Raw genomic sequence first — 22,728 nt, 5'->3', positions numbered from 1 at the left:
CTTTTAATTTTAATTCTAAATTTTAGAAGTTTTTCCTCGCTATTCACCCTAAATTTTTCTTTCCACCATGGTCTCGTAACATGACTAGAGGTTATATTGCAATGTACCACAAAGAAATATATGCTAAATAGATCAGCATGCTTTCAAAAGGCAGAGAGGGGGAGAGAAACTTGGAAGCTAGATGTTAGTGTGCAAAAGTTCACCTGTGATCACATTCACATATTCAAAAGTGTAATTACCCATTATTGCATAGAATTACCTGACTTGTGCTTATGGTCATAGCAAATACGGATCTCATTACAGGTGCATTTTAATGCTTACATCTATCACAGATGGATATCAACTTTCTAAATGGTCACTAAATCAAATGTATTCTTTATCATTTACTATATGCTCTTTATTTATGTTTGCACTTCATTCAACAGGCTAGCTGGCTTCAATTTTGTTCCTACTCATTTTTCCCTTTCTGATTTTTTTTTTTTTTTTCTCCTTTCATTCACTAGCACAAACAGTGAGGCTCTGCTTGGGTTGCTCACATTTCAAGGCCATGGCTACATCCAAACAAATGACTTGCCTTGAAATAAAAAAAATACATGTAAATGTTTCTAACAACAATTATTCTTCTGAACGTTGGCATTTACAAAATCAGACTTTTGGACCTTGTCTAAATAGATATCTATGTGTGTCTCTTTATGGGCAAGCAAATTATCTCGATCTCCTTGTGGAACCAGAAAAAAATTGTCAGGCAGATATGTCTGTCTGAGAAAATGGGCAACTCTCTCTGTGTCTTGGGAGCTAATGAAGGGTAGTAAAGAGAGTCACAGAATGTTAGTGCTAGGAATCCAAGGCAGGATTCAAAAATATATATTGGCTTCTCAGCAGTTTAATTTACATGATAGTTAAAAATTCTAGAAGCTACAGGAGCCTTTCCTACACTAGAGCTCTTGCCAGTGCAACTGAACCAGCAAGTAGCAATAGTGGGAATTCTTCCCCCCAACCCCCAAAAATGTGCCGGACAGATAGGCCCCTTGAGTTCTGCCTCATAATTTGCCATGTTGCAGAAGTGCCACTGAAATTAGGAACGGGGTGCTGACATGGTTGGATAGATCAAGTGGCTGTACTTAGGGATAGGTGGCCTGGCCAGAGGGTGAGGTGGGAGGAACGCAGAGAATTTCTGCTGAGAATGATGGGCAAAAGGATACTCAGATTAATCTGGTCTATGAAAGGTAAATCAGGTTTGGGCCTATTTGTATTTTTTTGTCCAGAGCTGGTTCACTTATTTCTGTCTTGGATGTTCACAATACATCTTATTCTTAAAATCATTAAATATTTTGTGCCTGCTTCACAAAAAGGGTGGGATTAGTTGTGCATATGATGAACATCTAGTCTGGTCAGCAGGATCCTCTGTGGCTTTAAAAGAAAAAAAGGGAGGCTAGATATCTTGAAAATTGATGGTAGTTAGGCACCTAAATGACATTTGTGACTTTGAAAATCTTCCCTTTTTAATACACAACTAACTTCCACTTTCTTTGAGCTCTCTTGTTGCATGGCCAGATTGATTGGTTGAGCATTTACTATTTTTTTTTTCATCTATTATAATTCCTGAGATAGGAGCCCTGAGAGCAGCTGAAGTGTTTGAGCTGAACTTCATCTGGTTTTTCTGTTCGTCAAATCAGGCCCCAGAAAAGGGGTGAGTTTGATCTCCACATATTGTGTGGACTGTATTTAAGAACAGGTTGGCAACATCTGCTTATGCACACCTGGATTCATCTTGAATTGGTCTATTACGTATCACATTGCTACAAGTTAAGGAGCAGATGGTTTTGTTTAGGGTTAAACTTTTAGTGTACCAGAAAATGTACTAACAACAAGGTTAACAAGCGAATTGGTGATTGTGAAGGTACAGTAAAGGTAGTAAAATATCGTGCTATTTAAAACTTCTGTTATTGCCTCCATAGAAACATAGAGCAGATTTACAACCATGCTTTGCTCATTCTCCTCTTTGGTTGATTTGTATGGTGCAGAATTCTTACGAGTTAAGCAATACAGTTCTCAAAGCATCAGATGCAACTGTGTGCTGCTGCAATGCCAGATTTTGAAAACTGGGAGTTGCAGCAGCCTAAGTTTGTGCTGCACTTGCAGTTTTTGCGAGATGAGACTGGAGGTTACCTTCCTTACATGTGATTCTTAAATTTTTTTCTGTACTCCTTTACAGCTGCCTCTCAACAGTGTATTTCTGAAAGGAAAAATTAAGTGCCGTTCTGGTTAATTTTCAACAAGGTAGCATAGAACAGCAAACACATTCTGGGCAAAACTGGTGTATCTCATTTCATAAGCTCTGGAGACTTCAGACATTATTTTTGCCGTTCACTCATTCATTAACCTATTACTTCTGCTAAGTAAAATTAATTTCATCATGAGTTTTGTGGGTTAAGGGTGGGAAGGATTTTTGTTCTAAAACGGGGGTCGGCAACCTTTCAGAAGTGGTGCGCCGAGTCTTTGTTTATTCACTCTAATTTAAGGTTTCGCGTTCCAATCATACATTAACATTTTTAGAACGTCTCTTTCTATAAGTCTATAATATATAACTAAACTATTGTTGTATGTAAAGTAAATAAGGTTTTAAAATGTTTAAGAAGCTTCATTTAAAATTTAATTAAAATGCAGAGCCCCCGGGACTGGTGGCCAGGACCCAGGGAGTGTGAGTGCCACTGAAAATCAGCTTGCGTGCCGCCTTTGGCATGCGAGCCATAGGTTGCCTACCCCTGTTCTAAAACAAAGTATGCAGAAAAGCAGTGGTTTATGGGAAAAGTCATAACAGCAGATGCAAAGCACGTGGGAGGCCGACTGAGTCAATTCTGTGATCAGAATAAATGAGGAAGTATGTTAGAGGTGATTCAGTTATCAGTAAACAAGCTTCATTTATGAGGAAATGGAAACTTGATCATTCATCTGCAAGGTTCCTCCAGCTTTTTTCTAAGTGAGTTACAGGTAGCTCTAAATTGAATTGGCTAGCTCTTATAACAATGGGAAGTATGTCTAGACTTTTGAGGGAAAATCCGTGGGTTGGTGGGGAGTGGTCAGAGCTTTGGCAACAAGTGTGTGTGCTAGGATGGGAGCATGGGTATAGCTGCAGCCTGAATTATTGACTACCAAGCTTTTAATCAATGTCCGATATTTTAGCGCTCTCCCCTTGCCCCCTCCCCCCACCCCCCCATCATGACTTAGTGGATGTTTTGGATTCCATATCTTGAGATTTAAAACAGGTTTCATTCAATTAAAAAGATGTCCCAACCAGCATACAAAACATATTTATTCTATCTTAACAAATATTTGCATGTGTCACACTTCATTCCAGTGGAGCCTTTCTGTTAAGTTTTCAGAGCTGATAGTATAGGCAAAAATGGGTGCCTTGTAAAACTATGTAAACTGACCAATCTCATCCACTATGCCATGAGGCATTTAAATATATGAAGACTACGTCAAAAAACATTTTGAATAAGAGAAAATGTTAGCTGTACAAGATTATCTCTACTCTTCAGTCGTCTTGATGTGGTGTTGGTTTCCACTCTTTCAGAGCCTCCGTGCTTAAATCTTTAAAATCCTACAGTTTCTGTTTTTTGCAATAGACACACTTGAGTGAGGATTTGAAAGCAGATGCTGCAGGTATTTTCCTTTCTATTCCCTTGGTACAGAAATTAGGCAGCTGTGTATAGTTAATGTACAATACCTAAAAATTCAGTGTTAGGCTTGAATGCTGTCATGCTGTAGTGTTTGGTTATCAGTGTCAGAATACACTTTTTCCATGTGACTTGAACACTTCCACTTTGCTAGCTGACTAAGAGGAAAATCAAGATGTACAAAATATTTTTGAGTTTAAATATACGAAGAGAATCCTAGATCCATCTATAGTTTTTACCTTTGAGAGCTGAAAGGTACCCATTTTGCCTTTGGAGGTATGTGCAACAGGATACATTTTTGAACTAGATATGTAACTAAATAACTTCAGCAAATGAACCATTCTCTCTTTTATAGCATTTTCTGCTAACTGAACTAAGTTTTAAATGCAGTAGGGCTCACATATCAATACACAGGTCACTACACCGGAAGGCTGAATCTTACTATTTACTAAATGAGTACCAAGTCACCCATCGATTTGACTGAAACTCAGATTTGACCCATAGTACATTTCCCAAATGCGTGTTTCAACTGTGAACATAATCATAGAGTTTAAGGCCAGAAGGGACCACCAGATCATCTAATCTGACTTCCTGTATATCACTGGCCACCAACACCACCCAGCACCCACACACTAAACCCAGCCACTGAAATTAGACCAACATTTTACAGCCCTCAGGAGATTAGACTGCTATGTGCCACAGGCAGAGAACAGGAAGGATCAAGGTGCACCCTGGTATTTACCCTTAATGTATTTATAGGGAGCATTCTTATCCCCGGTCAGCCTTCTTTTTGTGAGACTAAACAAGCCAAGCTCTTCCAGTCTCCTTTCATAAGATTAGTCCCTCCATTCACCAATCATTTGTAGATCTTCTCTCTACTTGTTCCAGTTTAAATTCATTTTTCTTGAACATGGATGCACAGAAGTTCTTACCAAAGTCCTGGACTGTGGCATTAATGATCGCCATATTTGGGGTCGGGAAGGAATTTTCCTCCAGGGCAGATTGGCTGAGCCTCTGGAGTTTTTTCGCCTTCCTCCGCAGCATGGGGCAGGGATCTCTAGCAGGAGGGTCTCTGCTGATTGAAGTCAATTAAAACAGGATTGGGGACTTCAACAGCAGAGTCTAGGGAAGGGGTAGGGACGGTTTTATGGCCTGCAGCATGCAGGGGGTCAGACCAGATGATCATAATGGTCCCTTCTGACCTTAAAGTCTATGAGTCTATGAGTCTAATGTTCCTTGATCTCTACTGGAAATGCCACATCTGATACATCTTAGGATCACATTTGCCTTTTTCACAGCCCCATCACATTGGTGTCTCAGTCATCTGTGATCGACCCACAAACCCAGATCACTCTCCTCTTCTATCACTTCCAACTGATGAGCCCAAACTTGAACTTGTAGTGGATACCAGTGATACAAAGGTGGGCTCTTGTAATGTGGTTAAATATATTTTGGAGTGATAAATGAGCCCTTGTAGAGGAGACTCTCTGATGTATGATTATCCCTGATACAGGTCAATGACTTGAACTTCTTGTACATTGATTCCTTTACTGTAGCAACGGTTCCCTTGATAATAGGCATTTCGCTATAATATTGTTAATGTGTTTTGGACATGTTAAAATGACACAGTTAATATAATACATTATATAATTACTGACATTTATGTAACTGTGGATGTTGTATTTCAGTGTTGGAAATGTTCAACTACAGTTACATTTTATACACTTCTGTTCTCTGATATGCATTTTATATTTTCACTTTTTGCTACATATTTACACATTTGTATTTCTACACCTTTTACTGAAAAGCTCAGCTAAATGAGTATTTTTAGTGGCTAACCTCCTCAAACCAATCAGTTTTGTTTAAGATTTTAATTTGGTAATGTCATTCTTGTTTTATCTTTGTGCATGAAAAGAAACACCGAAAGATATTTGATCTACATTTTCAACCAGTAACTCCTGATATATTACCATAGAGATTTCAGTGGGGATTTTTGATATTTTAGCATTCATTCCTCTTTTGATGCAGTTTATCTTCTTGCTTCAGATCCCTGTGTGATTGTCAGTACATTTTGATGAAAATATGCAAGAATTAGTGTCTGTTCTTTCTGAATGAGTATTTCTTCCAAAAGAAAAAGACTGAATCATGTTTAGTTACCTTGCATATTGCTTGCATATTTCATAGTTACTCATAAAGCTGTATTAAAAAATCATTAGCCCATAAGCAATTTATAACATCTAAGTTAAGTTGCACTCTGAAGGTCTAAAGGTAGTACTGGTTTGTAGTTGCTCAGGGTATTAGTGTGTCTATTCTTTCACACAAAGGAACCCTGCTGCTGCTAATGCATTACAACCATGCACAAGTTATAGTCATACATGCATGTATGATGGTCTATGACAGGTGTCGGCAATGTTCGGCACACGGCTCGCCAGGGTAAGCACCCTAGCGGGCCGGGCCAGTTTATTTACCCGCTGACACGGCAGGTTCGGCCGATCGCAGCCCCCACTGGCCGCGGTTCGCCGTCCTGAGCCAATGGGGGGGGGGGGAAGCCATGGCCAGCACATCTCTTGGCCTGCGCCGCTTCCTGATGCCCCCATTGGCCCGGGACGGCGAACCGCGGCCAGTGGGGGCCGCGATCGGCTGAACCTGCCGCATCAGCGGGTAAATAAACTGGCCTGGCCCGCTAGGGTGCTTACCCTGGCGAGCCGTGTGCCAAACGTTGCCGACCCCTGGTCTATGATGAACAGTTACTGAAAAAGAGGCTGTATGCAAATCTTCTCTATTGTAGTTTTCTAGCATCTCTTCCATCAGGTAGGTAGGTAGATAGGATCCCTTTCAGCTGAAGAAAAGGTTTTCATAGATTCATAGATTCATAGATTATAGGACTGGAAGGGACCTCGAGAGGTCATCGAGTCCAGTCCCCTGCCCGCATGGCAGGACCAAATACTGTCTAGACCATCCCTGATAGACATTTATCTAACCTACTCTTAAATATCTCCAGAGACGGAGATTCCACAACCTCCCTAGGCAATTTGTTCCAGTGTTTAACCACCCTGACAGTTAGGAACTTTTTCCTAATGTCCAACCTAGACCTCCCTTGCTGCAGTTTAAACCCATTGTTTCTGGTTCTATCCTTAGAGGCTAAGGTGAACAAGTTCTCTCCCTCCTCCTTATGACACCCTATTAGATACCTGAAAACTGCTATCATGTCCCCTCTCAGTCTTCTCTTTTCCAAACTAAACAAACCCAGTTCTTTCAGTCCTCCTTCATAGGTCATGTTCTCAAGACCTTTAATCATTCTTGTTGCTCTTCTTTGGACCCTTTCCAATTTCTCCACATCTTTTTTAAAATGCGGCGCCCAGAACTGATCACAATACTCCAACTGAGGCCTAACCAGAGCAGAGTAGAGCGGAAGAATGACTTCTCGTGTCTTGCTCACAACACACCTGTTAATGCATCCCAGAATCATGTTTTGCTTTTTTTGCAACAGCATCACACTGTTGACTCATATTTAGCTTGTGGTCCACTATAACCCCTAGATCCCTTTCTGCCGTACTCCTTCCTAGACAGTCTTTTCCCATTCTGTATGTGTGAAATTGATTTTTCCTTCCTAAGTGGAGCACTTTGCATTTGTCTTTGTTAAACTTCATCCTGTTTACCTCAGCCCATTTCTCCAATTTGTCCAGATCATTTTGAATTATGACCCTGTCCTCCAAAGTAGTTGCAATCCCTCCCAGTTTGGTATCATCCGCAAACTTAATAAGCGTACTTTCTATGCCAATATCTAAGTCGTTAAGGTGTTGGCTTGTAAGTATTATACATCAGAACTACTCTATTCCCTGTAACCCCACCCCCGACAAAAATAACTTCCCTCTCTAATTTAACTGAATTTGTAGTTTATCCCAATTCTACAGAGTAGTTGTAATGTTGCCAGCTCTGGTCATTTTTGTGAGTCTTGTGATTTTTGGTTTTTTGTCCTCTGCTTTCCCCCTCCCCCATGCTTTTTGAGCCAATTTTTTTGGTTTGGGGGGCCTGACTCATGACTTTGAACACTTAAAGTTAACAATACTAGGTTTAAGGGTGCCCATTCCTTGACATTACCTATTTTCTATTAAAATGGTATTTCTCTCATGGGTGGGAGAGGGTTCCATGGTCTGATTCATGTCTATGATCTTCACTGCTCTGTTTCAAGGCCTAGATCTAGCAATGATCAGTTTCAGCCCACATGGGTCTGACAGTTGCTCATGATGAAACTGGAGAATACATTTAAAAAAAATAGATATTGTGCCCATTCTATATCATGGTGAAATAACACCTTGTTGTCAGCACACAGGCACAGTAGGGTGGTCTTGGGGAGAGAATGCCTTCTGGATTGTGCTTCAAACCAAGAAAATAGTGTGTGCTCAATTCTGCTGTCTCACTCCAAAACTGCTGTTAATCCTGGCTAAGCATAAATTTGTTGTGTATTTAAGGTGAGTCAGATAAAACTTTTACTTGTAACTACCACCTTGCTTGATAAATCAACCCGTTTTAGTCATATCACGACAACCTTTGTACGATCATAAGCAGACTTCAAAGTAACCTGTCTTTACCAGTGCTGCTTTGTTAGGGAAGAGTTTACAAAAAATAAACAGCTGACTGCTTCAATTGGTGGGGAAAAATTTGAGATGATCCAGTAATAACTTCCCTCCTTTTCCCCCGCAAGGAATGGTTCAGGAAGATTGAGGAGTATTTAGGAAGCTTTTACTTGCCTTATTTGCTACAGGAGGAGAATAACTTGCATTTTATACAACTTTTGCTATAGGAAAGGAAACAGAATGAGGTGGAAACAATAAATGATGCTTTGCATCTCCTGAGGTTTAGCTGGAAATTCTCAGGCTTGTCCTTGGAAGTGAGAGAGCCGAAGCCCTAACAGAGGTCAGATAATGCAAGGTAGAAACCAGGCTTGTGTGCTTAGAGCTCAGCCTCTCTCTTAGCGGAATTGACTTTTGATTTTTGCTTGATCCTGTGTTTGATAAATTCAAGCTCTCTCCTCTTGCTGTGTGCTCATTACCTATAGTGCTGGGAGTAAAGTATCATTTCTTCACGGGAAAATTAAAAAAAAAAAAGTTTGGTTATAGGACCACAGCCTGGACCATTGTTCCTGTAGAGTTAGGGTAAACTACATTGTATTGTTAAGTTTTAATATCATACAAATGTAAGCTCTCTCTCGTCTGTGGTTCTTCTTACATTTTGTTCCTTTACTTAAAAATGATTTTTTTTAAAGTACCGAAGGATCTTAATTTTCTGAAAATAAAGTGCAATAACTCTTACCAGAGAGGCTACAGTTTGATGATTGGTAGATGCACTGCCTGTACTCTGATCTTGGTGCATGGAACAGTTGTTGTCACTTAATTTACCTAGTATTGAGAATCTGTCAGATTAGCACTGTATAGTTTGCCATGCTTGAACACACACCTTTCTTGAGGCTTGCATTTTAAGGTCACGGATTTTTGGTAGAGAGAGAGTGAGTGAGGGTATATGCTCTGCACAGCTTTTTATAGCAGTGTTGGGATTCCACTGGTGGAGAATGAAGACAATATTCATCTAGTGTTGCTGTAGGAAGTTTAGGGAAATCCTTATTGCCGGTAACCAATTATATAATAGCATTGACTGAAGCTAAAGTGAAACTACCCCAAAAAAAAAGGTACATTTATCAGATTTCCTCCTGCTCCTGTTTCAAGGCAAGGATAAACACTGGGCAAAGTCTATTGGTTTCCATTCAGAGCTTTTTGTTATAAGGATAGTTTTGTCAATCTCTTCTTTTAGGACTTCGCTGTCCCCCCCCCCCATGTTTATTGTCTTTAAAGTAACATAAAATCCATGCAGGTCCCTTATCACTTACCAGCTCATGTATCAGTTGTTTTTAAAACTTGCCCTAAAGTATGCTCCAGTACTCTGCTACTTTCTCTACTTAACTCAAGCATTCTGGCTTGTATTTCTGCTTTGCTTTGTCTATTACAAGATGGACTTGTTGTGAAACAAATAGGTAAGTTATTAGTATTCTAAAATATCAGTACAGAGGTTCAAGGAGTATGAAAAACTGGCATGTTATGGAGCAGAGGTATAATAATCCCTATATGTATATGGTGCTTGTGTGACTGCACCTGAAATATTGTTCTAATCTGGGCTACGAGTGATCAAAAAGATATTGCTAAACGTTGAGTGAATTCAGAGAAAAGCATCAAAAAATTATCAGAGCTGTAGGGAATGACATAGGAGGAAAAATTAAAAGACTAAATATATGTAGCTTGATTAAGCAGTGACTAAGGAGGTAGGTATATTAGGTTACAAATATCTGAAGAGTGTTAAAAGCAAGGAGGGAGAGGGGATTATTTAGTGCGGTACACAGAGGTATAACTAGGGTCAATGGAATGAAATTAAGAAAAGGACAAAATAGACTCAGAAAAGCTGCTTGATTGAGAGACTATTAAGCTGTGGAATGCTCTCTCAAGAGAGAAGTGATGCAAGCTCTAGCTTGCAACTTTTAAAGCTAGATTGGACTAAGCTCTAGAAAATGTAGTCTATGGAACAGTTCTTCACTGGCAGGGCGATGGGCTGCATGATCCAATATGTACCTTCAGTGTCTAACTTCTATCAGTAAATGTTTCAAAAATACCTAAGTCCCATTGACTTTTAATGAGACTTAGGCTGCCAGCTAACTGAGGGCTTGTCTACATAGGCACTTTACAGTGCTGCAACTTTTTCGCTAAGGGGTGTGAAAAAACACCCCCCCCACACCACCTCCGAGTGCTGCAAGTTTCAGTGCTGTAAAGTGCCAGTGTAGATGGTGCACCAGTGCTGGTAGCTACTTCCCTCGTGGAGATGGGTTTTTTAGAGCGCTTGGAGTGCCGTGACTACACAGCCACATTAAAGCGCTGCTGCAGCCAGCTCTTTAACATTGCTAATGAAGACATGCCGTTAGGAGCCTGTGTCCCATTTTCAAAAGTGTCTAAGTCATTTAGGCACATCTGAAAATTTACCCCCTATGTCTAATGTTTAAATGCCTGGGTTTTTTAATTTTTAAAAAGTTTGTTTAGTCTGATCTTCCATCCAAGTTTTTTGAACACCATGGAAAACAGTTACTAGTGAAGAGGTTGATTAAAGGAATAGGGAGTAAACATAAATAGATGACCTGGTTAAGAGAGTGAAAGCCCAGCTGATGAGAAATCTGATTCGTAACCCTTTCAACAGAAAATGGTCAGTATTAAGTTGTTGTTTGTAGGCTGGGGAACTGAAAGCTAAAGCAGAAGCATGATGGGTGAACGGATGCACCCTTCCTGTTTAAAACACACACACTGGCTCACACCAAGCAAGACTGGGATAGAGGCAATTTAGCTGGCTTTTCAAACAGCAAAATGTACAGCCCAGCTAAAGTTCCTCGGTGACTGACTAAATGTACTTGATCGTGTCCCAGAGAGTTTGATTTTACTTCACTTACTGTAACTGAAGTTTTAAAAGATTATTTTGTAAGTGATGGAAACTGACAGCAATAGTATAAATGACACATTTTTATGGAAATGAACAGATCTGATGGCAGACACTGTTGCAAGAGGCAACAGAGTTCTGTGGCACCTTTAAGACTAACAGAAGTATTGGAGCATAAACTTTCGTGGGTGAATGCCCAATTCATCAGACGCAATTTCAGATTAAATTAGTAATGGGGATTGTGTAAACTAACTTTGCTTAAATGAAATGACCTTTGGTGAGGTCTGCTCATATCAACTGCTGATGTTTTACTTTTAAGGTCTAATTTTTTCCCCCCCCAAGGCCACGATCTTCCTAAGAAATAGCATTGGTGCATTTGACTCATTTTAAATTGGAGTTCAAATGCTATGAATGAATTATTATGTTGACTTACTGTACTAGAAATTGAACCAGGCTCCCCCAGCAGACACTGACTAGTCTATTAAGTATTTGTCCATCGTGCCTCTTTTGCTCTATACCATAAATCTGCACATGCTGTTATACTGATTTGTACAGTGGCCTGCACAAAAGAACCATGATCCTGATTGTTGCCTGTAGATGCTTCCACAATACACAGAATAATAATTAGTAGCCATGCTTTTGGAAGGCTGCACCAATTTCCATTGCACTGCTTTTTGCCTTGGAATTATGTGTTAGGATTCACAGAGCTCTGTTGAAGAGCCTTTCGTTTCATTCTCTCTAGATTGCCAAGTGTAATGTACTGATTTGATAATGTGATGACCCTCAGGAACTGAAAGAATTCTATCTATCAGGGAGTGGGTAGAGAATATGTGATCAAGTTTCTTAAAGCAAATGTAGCTGAAGAGGTTGTGTTTCTGTATTGCAGGACCTATAGAACTGGGTTCTTTGCAACTTCCAGTTGTACTTTAGTAAAGCTTTTTATTCCATTTTTTAAATGCTCTGCCTCAATGCATTGCTTTTTTTTCTGCCTGTATGGTTTCTGTCAACTGTTCTGTACCGTGCTTCTTGTTCTACTGTTTTGTAATACTCCTGCATTAGTACTATACAAATATAAATTGTACTGCTTGTGTATAGGGTATTTGAGACCGTATACAAGTTGTACATCTGCTGTATGGAGCCCCCTCCCCCTCCACCACATGAAAACAAAATGTTAAAAATGCAGAGTTGGATGTGGTCTGCTGTAAAACATTGATCTGTGTGCGTTACTAATCAGCACCACTTTGCCCTCTGTTAAATTTTATTTGCATATATATTACTTTTACCCCAGGCATCTCTTCTGGTTAATAATTCCCAAATGTTGTTAATATGTTTTTGAAGAAGCCGGGTAAAATATTTTGCAAACCATTTTCTGTGGATTAGGTTTTTACAGTCCCCTCCTTACAGTATGGAAGATAATGAAGCCACTGTAATACTGCTTTGTGGTGTGTGTTTGGCAGACTAATAAGATCTTTTGAAGCTGAGCTACTTTGAACAGAAATAACTGAATGCAACATGGTGTCCAAATGAAATAGTGGGGGGAGAAAATGGTCAAATATGCCGAAAATTTTCCTCAATAAAGCAAATCTCAGGACAGAGTCTCTACCCTTTGTACAGGCAAGGTGTTAAAAAGGACACACACACACACACACACCCCCACACACACCCTCTTCCAGTTCTTACTTGCAAACAGTGTTACCCACAAACTGAACTGGCTGTTCTTTCCCTCAACTGAATCACATGATTTCCTGCCTTTAACTAATTTATAGCTTCCTTTGACATACTATCATTTACATGATGTGAGAGCCCAACTTTTCTCCCCGATACTTTCGTTCTAGCACTCTGTCCTTACTCCTTTTGCAGTCCTCTCTTCTCTCCTGTTAAGTTTCCCTGCAGCATACGTGTCCTACTATGACTGGGCACTTACATACTGAAAGCAATAACAGGTTTAATACCCTGCAATGTTACAGGGTAGATACCTTTGTCAATAAACAGACCTTTTAGTACTGAATGGAAATGCAAAACTTAATCTTTAGTATCCTCCCCTGTGAGCTGATATTTGGGTTGTGTTGATTCCATTAAAATTTGAGATTATTCTGAAAGGAATATAAGCATGAAAATAGATTATTAGGGTTGTTAAAAGAAAGTCAGAATGGGGGAAAATTGCCTTGGTTCGGAATAGACCATAAGAGATTAATAATAATAATAAAAATACTATTGTGTGCATATCCACTGCACCATTTTACATCATTTGCTTTTGAGCCAAAAAGTTTCAAACATGTTCAGAATAACTATAGCCATGAAGGACTAAATCACTGGCAAATTTGAAGATCAACCTGTTTTCAAAGTACACAAATGTCTGTGAAAGTCTGAGTATTCCTTTGATGAAATTTGACTACAAAACTAAGAACTGGTTATAGATAATCAGTACTCCGCATCCACAAACAATTTACTAGTGAATCCCTAAACCCACTGAAGGAACATAAGTCATATCGGTCAAAACAAAAGCCACCAACAAAAAGACAAAGGTGTGATCCTGAAAATACTTATGCTCCTATTTAACCTTACTCATATGAGTAAAGGGGAAAACGTGGAAATGATTGCACAGTTGGGCCCTAAATTGGGCAAAAAAATTCCTTAGGGCAGAGAAATTTTAAAGGTAATCTAAATTTAGCTGAATCTCTTTCCCAAAGTTTTATTCCTGGGTTGAGATTAAACTTAAGAAATTTAAAGCAAAAAGCTATTCTGAGAAAGTTATGAGGAAGTGAAGGGAAGGGTTTAGGACTCTTAAAAGCTTTGTTTATGATGAATGTGTTTTCATGTGATCCAGCAGAGTAACTTGCAACTCAGGTTCCTCAGGATCTGAGAGAGTAAATGATTCGCAGATCTTGTTTTAATGTAGTGCTAATTACATTTTAGGAGCCAAAGTCCCATAGATTCATGCATAAAACTCCTGCTAACTTCAGTGAGGGTTCTGCATGTGCATCTGAGTGGAGAACTTGGCACTCAGAACAGCTACAGTAAATATTCTTATTGCCTCCTATCAGTTTTCAGAAAAATTTATGGCCTTTGGAAAATCCCTGGTTTTGATATAGGTATGGAATGTGCTGTCCTGTACTGGTAAACAAGGTTCAGGTGATGAGTGACATTCCCCTTTGTTGTCCAAAGTGTACTGTAGTGGAGACAGTCTTAAGTAAAAAGAAGAACAGGAGTACTTGTGGCACCTTAGAGACTAACAAATTTATTAGAGCATAAGCTTTCGTGGACTACAGCCCACTTCTTCGGATGCATATAGAATGGAACATATATTGAGGAGATATATATACACACATACAGAGAGCATAAACAGGTGGGAGTTGTCTTACCAACTCTGAGAGGCCAATTAATTAAGAGAAAAAAAAAACTTTTGAAGTGATAATCAAGCTAGCCGAGTACAGACAGTTTGATAATAAGTGTGAGAGTACTTACAAGGGGAACAAATCCGTACAGACACATGCCTAGAACCCCGACCAGGGGTATTCTATTTGCTACCCAAGATCCATAAACCTGGATATCCTGGACGCCCCATCATCTCAGGCATTGGCACCCTAACATCAGGCTTGTCTGGTTATGTAGACTCTGTCCTCAGACCCTACGCTACCAGCACTCCCAGCTATCTTCGAGATACCACTGACTTCCTGAGGAAACTACAATCCATCGGTGATCTTCCAGAAAACACCATCCTGGCCACTATGGACGTAGAAGCCCTCTACACCAATATTCCATACAAAGATGGACTACAAGCTATCAGGAACAGTATCCCTGATAATGTCACAGCTAACCTGGTGGCTGAACTTTGTGATTTTGTTCTCACCCACAACTATTTCACATTTGGGGACAATATATACCTTCAAGTCAGCGGCACTGCTATGGGTACCCGCATGGCCCCACAATATGCCAACATTTTTATGGCTGACTTAGAACAACGCTTCCTTAGCTCTCGTCCCCTAACGCCCCTACTCTACTTGCGCTACATTGATGACATCTTCATCATCTGGACCCATGGAAAAGAAGCCCTTGAGGAATTTCACCATGATTTCAATAATTTCCATCCCACCATCAACCTCAGCCTAGATCAATCCACACAAGCGGTCCATTTCCTGGACACTACTGTGCTAATAAGCAATGGTCACATCAATACCACCCTATACCGGAAACCTACTGACCGCTACACTTACCTACATGCCTCCAGCTTCCATCCAGGACACACCACACGATCCATTGTCCACAGCCAAGCTCTAAGATATAACCGCATTTGCTCCAATCCCTCGGATAGAGACAAGCACCTACAAGATCTCTATCAAGCATTCTTAAAACTACAATACCCACCTGCTGAAGTGAAAAAACAGATTGACAGAGCCAGACGAGTACCCAGAAGTCACCTCCTACAAGACAGGCCCAACAAAGAAAATAACAGAACACCACTAGCTGTCACCTTCAGCCCCCAACTAAAACCTCTCCAGCGCATCATCAGAGATCTACAACCTATCCTGAAAGATGATCCTTTACTCTCACAGATCTTGGGAGACAGACCTGTCCTCGCTTACAGACAACCCCCCAACCTAAAGCAAATACTCACCAGCAACCACACATCACTGAACAAAACCACTAACCCAGGATCCTATCCTTGTAACAAACCCCGATGCCAACTCTGTCCACATATCTATTCAAGTGACATCATCATAGGACCTAATCACATCAGCCATACCATCAGGGGCTCGTTCACCTGCACATCTACCAATGTGATATATGCCATCATGTGCCAGCAATGCCCCTCTGCCATGTACATTGGCCAAACCGGACAGTCTCTACGCAAAAGAATTAATGGACACAAATCTGACATCAGGAATCAAAATACTCAAAAACCAGTGGGAGAACACTTTAACCTGTCTGGTCATTCAGTGACAGACCTGCGGGTGGCTATCTTACAACAGAAAAACTTCAAAAACAGACTCCAAAGAGAGACTGGTGAGCTAGAATTGATATGCAAACTAGACACAATCAACTCCGGTTTGAATAAGGACTGGGAATGGCTGAGCCATTACAAACATTGACTCTATCTCCCCTTGTAAGTACTCTCACACTTATTATCAAACTGTCTGTACTCGGCTAGCTTGATTATCACTTCAAAAGTTTTTTTTTTTCTCTTAATTAATTGGCCTATCAGAGTTGGTAAGACAACTCCCACCTGTTTATGCTCTCTGTATGTGTGTATATATATCTCCTCAATATATGTTCCATTCTATATGCATCCGAAGAAGTGGGCTGTAGTCCACGAAAGCTTATGCTCTAATAAATTTGTTAGTCTCTAAGGTGCCACAAGTACTCCTGTTCTTCTTTTTGCAGATACAGACTAACACGGCTGTTACTCTGAAACCAGTCTTAAGTAAATTGATTTAAGACAAGTTGAGATTTAGTATGTAGCTGCATAATTGCATTGCTAGATATCAATCTAAAGAGCTTGTCCAAAGTCTGTTTTTGAAAACAGTTTTTCTTTAAACATAAATGTGGTCTTTCTGACATTGTTTGCATCACTTTAAAAATAGTTTGAAATGAAGGGGAAAAAATAAACATGTGCTTTTCTTTTAGGTTGTGTGAGCTAGAAAACATCCCCCTTTTGGTGAACAGTGGGACTTCCAACTAGCGTTATACTTGTGTGGGTATGTACACAAAGCAGCAAACCTTAGTCTGTCTCCAAAAATAGGCACATTACTTAACTACACCTTAACTATCATCTATCAGCTGAGCAGGCAGAGGAAAGGATGTGGGTGTATATATTCAGTTTGAGTGAAAAACATTGGGGGAGAACATTTTTTTTACTATTTTTTAATTAAATATTTAAAAAGATACATTAAAAAAACAAACTCTGCATGAACTTCTCATAATATGTATATTAACCATTTGCCACCTAACCTTAACTATACACCTCTACACCGATATAACGCTGTCTTCGGGAGCCAAAAAAATCTTACGCGTTATAGGCAAAACCACGTTATATTGAAGTTGCTTTGATCTGCCAGAGCGTGCAGTCCCACCTCCCCAGAGCGCTGCTTTACCACATATCCGAATTTGTGTTTTATCGGGGTAGAGGCGTACTTGAAACATTGAAATATATATGTAATATGAATGGTTAAAATATAAATCCACGTCTTGTATTACACAATCTGCAAACAAACAAAATTTGTTTATAAAAACTGTGACAAAGTTCCTCCTCTGTCTTGGTGGGTCCTGCACTTTTTGGCGGATTTGATTTCAGAGGTTCACTGTAGCCCTCAGTTTGGCCACTTCCGCTAGAGGCTCAAACCTGCCATTCACTCAGTTAACCTCATCACTGGCCAGCATGGGGGAAATGAAGAACAATCCCCACAGTCTCTATGTTCCACCTAGTGGGTCAGGGACAGGCCAGATCCCTTTCCAAATTAGACCTTCCCTTCTGGTGTTGCTCACAGACCAGGTCAACTCCTCCTGTGTCAGGAGGTTGGAGGGATGGGGGGAACCTAGGCCCGCCCTCTACACCGAGTTCCAGCCCAGGGCTCTGTGGATAGTAGCTGTCTACATGTCCTGTATCAGCTGCATGACAGCTACAACTTCCTGGGCTACTTCCCCATGGCCTCCCCCCAGCACCTTCTTTATCCTCACCACAGGGTCTTCCCTCTTAAGCCTGATCACGCTTGTACTCCTCAGTCCTCCAGCAGCATGCCTTCTCACTCCTTGTTTGCCCTCGGCTAACTGATGGGAGGTCCTTTTTAAACCAGGTGTCCTGATTAGTCTGCCTGCCATAATTGATTCTAGTATGTTCTTAATTGGCTCCAGGTGTCTTAATTAGCCGGCCTGTCTTAATTGGTTCTAGCAGGTTCCTGATTGCTCTAGTGCAGCCTCTGCTCTGGTCACTCAGGGGACAGAAAACTATTCATCCAGTGGTCAGTATATTTGCCTTCTACCAGACTCCTGTACCCCACTGGTCTGGGTCTGTCACAAAATCCAAATAGTTAAAGAAAAATGATTAAGATAAAATAAAGAACAGAAGCGAAGTTCAGAAGAGGGGTTTAGAGATGGAGAGGGAAGGAAGTGGGTATAGAGATGGGAAAGAAGTAAATGGGGGGAATCTCAGGCATTTAATAGGCTCATTCAGATCCTTCCAGGAAAGCATCCCGTATCTTTGCTTGGGTTTTCTTTCCATAGTGGTCAAGCTTACAATGTCTGTTCTCCAGTCTTCAATTGTTGGTCACTTTTTAGATTTCTATTTTTTTGGTGGCAGTCTTTCAGCAATTATTGGTGGTCTGTCCAGCCAAAGTTTTTCAGATTTATTCAGCTGCCAATTCATATCCATTAAATTTAAAATTACATGTTTAGCTTGTAACATAATTTTATTTGGTAGGAAAAAGTTGACACTGCAATTAAGCTTTGCCAATACATACAGGTATAGGAGTATTCCCACAGCATATGGGTTAAGGTAGCATGTGTTGAATCACAGTCCCAACATTTGTCTGACTTAGCAGCACCTGTTTTGAGTTCAGAGAGGGGTCAAATGCCTCCTCCATATGATTTTCCACTGGATTAATCATAAATGGAGGTTCAAGGAACAATTTGGAGCACTGGCTACAATTTGTTTCCACCAGTTAGCAGAGAATAATTGGTCTAGTTCCTCCTCCCATTTCTTTTTTAGGAAATCTGTATTTAATTAAAATTTGCTGGCCAAATGTGCATATAGTGTTGCCATAGGGTTTAGCAATCTGGGTAATGTTGGGAGAAATTAAAGCAGTCCAGATGGGTTGGGATAGCTCAGGCATTAGGGCTAAAGAGATGGGAGATGGTAGGTTTAAGCTAGATATGTTGCCATTCCTCTAGATCAGTGATCACCAACCCGTTGATCACAATCGACTGGTCAATCCTAGGGACTCTCCCAGTTGATTGTGATCTCAAGCAGTGTAGTGGGGCTGCTGCTAAGGCAGGTTCCCAGCCTGACGCGGCCCCACGCCACTTCCAGAAGTGGCCAGCATGCCCCCAGGAGCAGTGTGGGGCCAGGGCAGGCAGGAAGCCTGCCTTAGCCTCGCTGCACCACCAACCGGGAGCCACTCACAATAAGTGACACCCGGCGGGATGCTGCACCCCAGCCCTGAGCCTCCTCTTGGAGCCAGCACCCAATACCCCCTCCTGTACCCCAAGCCCCAACCCTGAGCCCCCTCCCAGAGCCAGCACCCCACACCCCCTCCTGCACTCCAACGCTCTGCCCCAGCCCAGAGCCCCCTCCTGCACCAACACACTCCCAGAGCTTGCACCCCCGTCCCTTCCTACACTCCAATCCCCTACTCCAGGCTTAGCCCAGAGCCTCCTCCCACACTGCAAACCCTTTGGGCCTAGCCCAGAGCTCACACCCCCTCCCAAACCCCAACCCCTTGCCCCAGCCCGGTAAAAGTGAGTGAGGGTGGGGGAGAGCGAGTGACGGAAAGATGGTGGGATGGAGTGAGCGGGGCAGGGCTTTGGGGAAGGGGCGGGGTAGATCCTGGGTTGCCCTTGAATTCAAAAAGTGATCTTGGGTGTAGAAAGGTTGGAGACCTCTGCTCTAGACTGAATCTTTCTTTTAATATTATAAAAGGGAGGAAGGTATAATTTCCAATAAATGGACTGATGGTCAAAGTCCCCTTCCTAATCCAATCTGGTTGTATGATGGCGTTGCCTGCTATATGGAGTTTTGAGTTACCCCAGAGAGAGGCGTTGGCATGTAGAAAGGGGTGATTTTTTTTTTTTTTTTTTTTTTTAAATTTAGTAGACATTGTACATGAAGTATTTCTGGCTGCCACAGTTCTTTAGGGAATTGACGATAGTATGAATGAAGCACATTGGAAAGGGTTAAAGGAGCAATCAAATCTGCTTTCAGCAGGAGCCAATCCGGGGCTCTACAGCATAAGGGAATGAGCCACTCTATTGCTTGGCTTAGAGTTACTGTCTGATGGTAAAGTTTAAAGTTGGGGAATCTAAAAGCACCTGTTTCGACAAGGAGCTGTAATCTTTGTAAGGAGATTGTTTGTTACCAGCAACCCTCGTTGTGAGAGAAGCTCTAACGCACCCCCCCCCCCATTCACTCCCAAACACACACACAGTCTTTAGAATTACAAATAAATTTTAACTTTTATTTCAATAAAATGAGGAGGACTTGTGTTCTGGTGAAATGTGGGAGGACCTTGTTTTAAAAAATAAGTATTTGAGCTGCAGAGTGTGGCATGTTGTTGTGGGGTGAGTATAGGGCTCCTTCCTGGCATAGAACAATAGAATGAAATGTTTCAGAATTCTTCAGAGTTAAGGGTATTCCAGGTACCCCAAGGACAAAAATAGCATTAATGAGATCTGATGAATTCTTAGTCTTTCATAAAATCAATATTGGACATTTCTGTGAGTCTGCTGCCTCTTAATTTATACAGTGGATTTTGAATATAAAGACCTGTAAAGATTTACGGGGGAGGGATAGCTCAGTGGGTTGAGCATTGGCCTGCTAAACCCAGGGTTGTGAGTTCAGTCCTTGAGGGGGGCCATTTAGGGATCTGGGGCAAAATCAGTACTTGGTCCTGCTAGTGAAGGCAGGGGGCTGGACTCGATAACCTTTCAAGGTCCTTTCCAGTTTTAGGAGATAGGATATCTCCATTAATAATAAAAAATAAAATTTTGAAGATGGCCTGGGAGCACCTTGTTGAAGACCATGAACACATTGAAGAAGTAATGTTGTTAATGTTCTGCACTGGTCTGGTAGTATTCTCTTGCATTCAGACTTTGAGATGGAGGAACTATGTTCCTAGAATTTACTTCTAGGTTTGCTCAGACTCTTGCACCAAATAATGTAAGTAGCGGTCTAAGCAAAAAATGTATGTGTTTTTATAAGAGAGTTGTTATTGCAAGTAGTGCTCTATGTGCTGAGTGCTGTACAGCTATGTAGGAAGACAGTCCAGCCCTGAAAAGCTTGACTGAGAAGACAAAGTGTGAGAGTACTCAGAGTACAAGTAGAGTGGCTAGGGCAGTAACTGGCACATGGCTTATTATTTCCATTCTTTAATATATTAACTGTCTCCAGAGGTCCCTCTGTCTAATTATTGTTAAGTGGTCCTCTTCTTTCTTCTCTCCTCCCCTCCAACCTCTCCTGTTGTGTTCCTTCTTGCTATCTGTCCTTGATACAATCATGCCCTCCTTCCTTACTTCCCATTTCCTCTTCTCCTTCAGAGACCATGAGTTGAGTGGGAGAGTTACCACAAGAGAGGATTAACCCCCCAAAGCAACTGTCCAATCAGGAGAGTCATGAAATGTTTAGAGTGATTTAAAACATCTCAAGATACTAACCGGGTCTGCAGGGGGAAGGGTATTGAGGCATCATCTCCTGGCCCTATCCAGGGAGTCTCTGGTCAGCTGGAGGAGGTGGTTCTTCCGCTCTAGTGTGTAAGTTTGTAGGGCATTGGGGTTGAACTTCATTGTCTCCTCTGCCTCTTTTGTTGCCCACCTTCAGCCCTGATTTTGTATACTTGGAAACTATTTGAGAAAATGGTAAATTTAATTTTGATTTTGCAAGAAGGTTGGAGTAGACAATGAGTTCTGATAAAAATATGAATATAATCTTACACATAACTGACCAGATTAGAGCTGATTGACAGTTAATGGCTTGTGGGGAATGCTAATTGGAGGGGGGGGGGGTCTTTAAATGACCTAACAGTGTAGCAGAGCATGCCTTTTACTTTTTGATGTTTACATATCAAAAGCAGCAAATGTTTGATTTAAGCAGATTGGTCAGGCACCCCCAGTTGGCAGACTTCACAGCTTCCTTGCTGGGTAGTCCTCATTGCAGTTATCAAACAACTTTGACTTCCAAACCCAGCAGTACCCAGATGGGGTGGATAGTGTAGACATAAGAGCACAAATAATTAAAATGGAGCTTCCTTTCCAATGACTATATCTCTGTGCAACCTGTGCATGAACTTAGTTGTTAACAAATTCATGTCCCATAAATGACTTAAGTATAAAATAATATTGTTGACAACTATGTAGATCTATAATATGTAAATGTTCTTTTTGAATAACAATGTGGGTCTTGGTAACAGGGGAGGCTAGTTAAATTCAGATGTGATATTAGCACCTGCAATAATTTTTCTTCCTGTGGTTTACTGTGCTTTGTATCTGCTGCTAGCAATCATCAAATAGCGCGGTTACCACACTTCCTGTTTGAAGCTTCAGCAAAGAAAATACAGCCAGAGGATAAGGCAGATTGACCTATGAAGGGAGCCTATTAAAGTGCAGGGCTGGGGGGTGGAGGGCAAATGGGGCAATTTGGCCTGGGCCCCACAGGGGCCCCCATGAGACTATACTATTCTATAGTATTGCAACTTTTTTTTTATGGAAGGGGCCCCCAAAATTGCTTTGCCCCAGGCCCCCTGAATCCTTTGGGCGGCCCTGTTAAAGTGTTTTAAAGTGAGGAAGCAGTTCTTACACTGTAATTACAGAACAACTTGCTTTCTTCGAACCCTCCCCTCCCACTGTCAGCGTGTACTGTATTCCTATTCAGGTCAAT

General features: G+C 41.1%; 1 protein-coding gene across 2 annotated transcripts in view; it reads left to right on the top strand.

Moving 5' to 3' along the window:
• CDC42SE2 (CDC42 small effector 2) overlaps window positions 1-22,728 on the top strand; it is a 129,759-nt gene that overhangs the window by 56,999 nt on the left and 50,032 nt on the right. Inside the window, exon 2 of one of the 2 annotated variants that reach the window (XM_054031783.1) lies at window positions 16,773-16,843. The exons of the other annotated variant lie outside the window; for it this stretch is intronic. The gene's annotated coding sequence lies outside the window, so the exon portion shown is untranslated. The remainder of the gene's footprint in view (window positions 1-16,772; window positions 16,844-22,728) is intronic. 2 annotated transcript variants of the gene reach the window in all.

Source organism: Malaclemys terrapin, chromosome 6 (assembly GCF_027887155.1).
Source record: "Malaclemys terrapin pileata isolate rMalTer1 chromosome 6, rMalTer1.hap1, whole genome shotgun sequence".
NCBI classification, from domain to species: Eukaryota; Metazoa; Chordata; order Testudines; family Emydidae; genus Malaclemys; species Malaclemys terrapin.
The sequence above is the reverse complement of the archived record's forward strand: the minus strand, read 5'-3'. Positions and strand labels throughout refer to the sequence as shown.